Source organism: Gossypium raimondii, chromosome 6 (assembly GCF_025698545.1).
Source record: "Gossypium raimondii isolate GPD5lz chromosome 6, ASM2569854v1, whole genome shotgun sequence".
In the NCBI taxonomy this organism is placed as follows: Eukaryota; Viridiplantae; Streptophyta; class Magnoliopsida; order Malvales; family Malvaceae; genus Gossypium; species Gossypium raimondii.
The window spans coordinates 55,673,228-55,679,227 of record NC_068570.1 but is presented as its reverse complement, the minus strand read 5'-3'; positions in this window follow the sequence as shown (position 1 = coordinate 55,679,227).

Sequence of the window (6,000 nt, the reverse complement as noted above, 5' to 3'; positions counted from 1 at the left end):
TGGAAATGGTGGGTGGGCTTTTTTACTTGGTATAATAATATATTTAGTCCTTAATACTTATATATTCTATCAAATAAGCTTTAATTCTAAATAATGCAACAAATTTAATCTAAATTCTGTCAATTTAATTCTCAAGCCATACTATTAATTCGAGGAATGACTGAGAAATGGCAGTTTGAGGATTTACAGTTTGACTTCTTTATATTTTTTCCTGCTTATAGTTGATTAGGTATGTATTATGTAACAACTTGTCAAATAAAATGAGAAAAAAAGAAATAAAATATATATGTGGGTAAAGTTAACGAATGTTAACTTATTGATCTGGCATCCATGTAGAAGTCTACGTGTATGCCATATAAGAAATTAATTATTTTTAAAAAATATTAAAAACGAATGTTTTTCATATAATATAATAAAATAAATTTAAATAGACATAAGTGATTGCAAATTAATACCGTATTGGATATTTTAAAATTAAGTTTATTTATAATTTTCAATGGTTGTGTATGTTAATTGGATCATGCATTTTATTTATAATTTTGAAATTAAGGGTCCGTTTGTTTACATATAAAAGTTTTATAGAAAATATTTTCTACATTTTTCTGTGTTTGTTTCATAGAAAACAGCTTGGTCAATGGAAAATGACTTAAAGGTCAACGGAAAATAAACTTTTTTTCTTGTAAAATGACTTACCTTTTGAAAAGCGTAAGTTATTTTCTGGAAAAGAGCTCCTCAATAGATGATTTTACTTTTATATAAAATTAACTTAAATCAAGTTTAATATTATTATATTGATAATAATTTTATTTTATTTTAAAAATATTTAAAATATTTAAAATATTAATATAAAATATTATATTTTTGATATTATTAAACATACGTATTTAATTTATTTATATTTAGTCATATAATAAATTATTAATATAATTAATATAATTTATTATTTTTAATAATTCATTTAATATTTAAATTTTATTTTAATGGTAAATTTTAAAAATAATAATTTTAAATAATATTATTCACATATTATTGAAAATATCAATATTAATATTTTAATACTAAATATTTATTACAATTATAAATATATTAATAATAAATGTTTTGTAGTATAAATGTTAAAATAGGTCATAAGTCTATATACTCTTCACAAATTTGCAATTTAGTTTCTGTACTTTTATTTTCAAGAATTTAGTCCTCTACTTTTCGATTTGAAAATCAAGTCCAACTGTTTGACATTGTTGATTTTTTTTGTCAATATTGTTAAAGTCACATTTTAAATAAAAAATACTCAGTTGGTAGTCATGTAACTAAAAATAATCGTTGCAATGAATCTAAATTTAACAAAATATTTTTAATATATGTAAAAAATGTAAAATATAAAATTATAGATATAAAATAAACTCAATTAAACAATGAAAAATAAAAATAAAAAGCTCAAATGTATGTTTGTTTAATTAAAAGCGACTTTTATGAAATATTTTTAAAGAACACCTTAAACAAAAGAAAATATTTTACATGATTCATCCAAATACCAGAAAATATTAGCTTTTTCGGAAAAATAAGTCGAGCCTAAGATTTCACTCTAGCAAGGGACCAAATATTGGAATTAACTTTATGTATAGTTGAAATTGAGCTTCATATTTGTATAATTTCCGTGACTCTTTTATATCATGTTCTATCTTTTATCATGTTTTATTTCATATAAATATTTATACTTATACTTGTCAAATAAATATATGCAATAGAAAAGCATTTAGCATTAAAGAAAATCGGTGGCTTCAAAAATTTCATTCATATACACCCTAAAACAATAATTTAAATAATTAATTAGTACTGCGGAAATGATTTAAATAGCAAATAATTTAGATTAGAAATAATTCAAAAATTATTAATTTTCTGACCCAAAATAATATTGAAAATTAAATCTTACACATTCGTACAAATCATAGATGAACCCCTAAGTAATAGTGAATTTAAATCATACAAACCCAAATAAATCTTAAACAAAAGCAGCACTTAAACCAAATCACACTTAGAATTTGAGCATCCTTCATTGAAGAAGTACGAATGAAATGTCAAATGCTTCGTGAACTCCTTGGATCGGATAAAACTTCTGGTGCTTTCCATTTGAGCAAAACACATCTGCAGCCATGAAGACAATTAGAACTAATGTTAATGACGAAAATAAAATCATGAAATGAGAACAATTAATTGCATTGATGATTTTTTTAAAAATAATAGCTATTTAATCATCCAAAGTACTAACCACAAAGCTCTAAACTTGGTAATTCAGACATTTGCAATGAATAATATAGTTGCATGAATAATTCAGACATGTTTTGGAAAAATGCCCATCGTGCTCATCCTCAGTCTTAGAGTAAACCAGAATATCGTCAATAAAGACCACGACAAACTGATCCAGATACGGCTGAAATAGGGGTGAGCATTTGATCGAATCGAATCGAAAATTTTCGAGTTAATCGAGTTTTCGAATCTCATTTTATCATCCTAACTTTATTTGAAGTTTTCTCGAATCGAGTCGAGTGAGATGGAATTCGAATCGAATATATTTGTTCGAGTTAAATTTAAAAAAATAATTTTGGGTCCTTGAAACCATTGTCACCCATCGTAATAAAATTTGTCCACATTAATCAAATTTTTTATTAACTTTCATCACTTCATAATTTATTTATTAATTTTTTATATATTGGTTAGCTTCTTTGCTTGCTTAGTTGTTTCAATTATCTTGATTCTTGTCACTATATATTTTAGAATTAAAAATATATTAAATGTAAAAATATTATTTTTAATAAAAGTTATTTTAAAAATAAAATGTGAAATTAATACCAATATAAAATTTTAACACGAATATTTTATGGCATAATTAATAATTCAATTTTAATATAAATATTCAATATGACTAAACAATTCAATAATATAAATAATATAAAATGTGAAATTTAATTTAATAATATAAATAGTAGATATAAATAAAATTATTACTATTTATGTTTAGTGATTTTTGGATAATTTTGATTTTTATTTGAGAGTAAAGGGTGAGAAGTAAAAGTTTAGGGAAAAATAAAAGTTTTGGGGAATAAAAGTTTGAGGAAAGTAAATAGGGGAGTAAAATTTTGGAGGAAAATATTAAAAAAATTGGAGGGGAGGGTTTGGGATAAATGAGAGTTGGGATGGGAAGGAATAAAAGTTTTAGGGAAAAGTGGGAGGAGTAAAATTTTGGGGAAAATAAAAGGTTTTGAGGGTTTTGGGAGTAAAATTTTGAGAAAAATAAATGGGAGAGTAAAATTTTGGTGGAAATGGATTTTGGGTAGATTGGGGTTGGGAGGGAGGGAGGAGTAAAAGTTTTGGGGGAAAGTGGGAAGGAATAAAAGTTTTGAGGAAAAGTAAAAAGGTTTGGGAGTTTGGGGTAAAAATGTAAAATATTATAGTTTGATATTCGAATTATTCGAATTATTCGAGTTATTCGAATTCGAAAACTCAACTCGATTCGAACTTGAAATTCGAAAAAAAAATTGAGTTGATTCGAATAACTCGATTCGTTAAACTCGAAATTTGAATTTTTTTCGATTTTTTCGAGTCGAATCGAGTTTTGCTCACCCCTAGGCTGAAACACTCTGTTCATCAAATCCATAAATGCAGCCGAAGCATTCGTCAAACCAAAGGGCATAACTAGGAACTCGTAGTGCCCATAACGAGTCCTAAATGTCATCTTATGAACATCCACTTCCTTAACTCTAAGTTGATGATACCCAGAACGATGGTCTATTTTCAAAAACACTAAAGCCTCTCGAAACTGGTCAAACAAGTCATCGATCCTCTAAAGTGGATACTTATTCTTCACAGTTAGTTTATTCAACTGCCGATAGTTGATGCACATCCTCATGGTACCATCCTTTTTATTTACAAACAAAACCGGTGCCCCCCATGGAGACACACTAGGACGGATGAAACCACGGTCCAGAAGCTCTTGAAGTTGAGCCTTAAGCTCTGTAAGCTCCTTCGGTGACATTCGGCAGGGAGCGATAGACACCGGAACTATACCCAGTAGAAGCTCAATGTCGAACTTAACTTCTCGATTCGGAGGTAAACCCAGTAGCTCCTCAGGAAAGACATCCAAAAATTCCCTCACTGTTCTGATATACTCGACAGAAGAGTCCCCAGAAACTGAAACACTGACGTAGGCCAAATATGCCTCACACCCTTTTCGAACCAATTTCTCAGCCACTAGAGCGGAGATCACATTAGACAAGTAATCTCGAAGCTCACCGATCACAACCACTTCCTTATCATCCACAGTCCTTAGAACAACCCTTTTAGTCGCACAATCCAAGCTAACTCGATGCTCAACCAACTAGTTCATTCCCAGAATTAAGTCGAACTACCTAAACGGTAACTTCATTAAACTTTCCAGAAACACAGCCCCTTGTACCTCTAATGGAACATTTCTATATAATCTACTAACCTGAATAGATTGTCCTAACGGACTCAGTACGATAATCTCACTAGAAGTACTCTCAACAGAAACCTCCAAGTTTTCAGAAACAGTACTAGCTACATAAGAATGTGTAGAACCTATGTCTATCAGAGTAGTATAAGGAATATAAAAAATAAAGAACGTACCCGTGATCACATCAGGAGCGTCTCCATCCTGTACCCGTGATCACATCAGGAGCGTCTCCATCCTCTTAGTGTCGAGCAACATAAACTAATGCAGGTTGTCTTGCCTCAGTCTGATTAGCACCTCTGTCCGGTGCTCTCTACCCTTGGCCCATACCATTACCACCCCTAGCTGGTCCACTGCCACTAAGTGGCTACTGAACTGCCCTCTAAGGTTGTACCGAACTCGATCCTGAAGCTTGCATTTGATCAATACGCTGTGGACACTCTCTAATCTGATGTTACAAAGACCCATACCTCAGACAAGCCCCTAACCTCTTCCAACACTTGCCCGGATGGCGCCTACAACAATCACCACATGGTTGAATCCCAGTAGGAGCGACAGGAATTACCACCTTAACAGGTCCATCAAGTCTGGCCCATTTCTTAGGGATCTGAATAGAACTAGAGGACTCCGAATCCCTTTTATTCCTACTTATCTCATAATCCCTATTCTGGCGCTCCACGCACTTAACCTCTTCGGCGATCTTTGCCTTATCCACCAGAATAGCAAACTCACGCTCCCTCTGTGGAGTAATCAGAACCCTCAAACTATCCCTTAAACTGTCCTCAAATAGGACGCATTTCTCATACTCAGATGCCACCATGTCTCAAGCGTAGCAGCTCAACCTCTGAAACACAGCCTTATACTCGGCCACAAATTTTTCGCCTTGCATGAGATTCATAAATTCACGTCTACGAGCATCAATATAGCTCGCGCCCACATGCTTTCCCTGAAAGATAGTCTTAAAATAATTCCAGTTCAGACGATCCGGTTGAGTACCCTCCTCAACCGACAACCACTACTGATATGCCTCGTCACGAAGCAAAGAGACTGCACCCTTAAGTTTATTTTTAAAAGTACAGTCGATATCATTCATGATCCTCTCGGTGGCCTCCAACCAATACTCGGCCATAATAGGGGCGACTCTAGTGACACCCCTAAACAACTCAACCCTATTGGACCGGAGTCGTTCAGTTACCAACCCACGGTCTCCAGATCAAAAATATGGTCTAGTGACCCTCTCTAACACCCTCAACATAACTTGAGACAGTGCGTCATCCCCAACCGAGTAGCTTTGAGACCCAGTCTCAGTAGCAGGTGAAACCAGTGTCTCACTCGTGTTTAAGTTTGGCATACTGCCCAGAGAGGAAGACTCAGCTCGAGCCCCTTACGGCCCCTACCGCACTCATGAATACCACGACAACAAGTTCCACGAGCGCTCATCATATATTTCAAATTTATCTACATTATAAAATTTTATGTATCAGTTCCACTATTTATTAGCAGATATTTTATGCTTAATTTATTAGAAGTTCAAA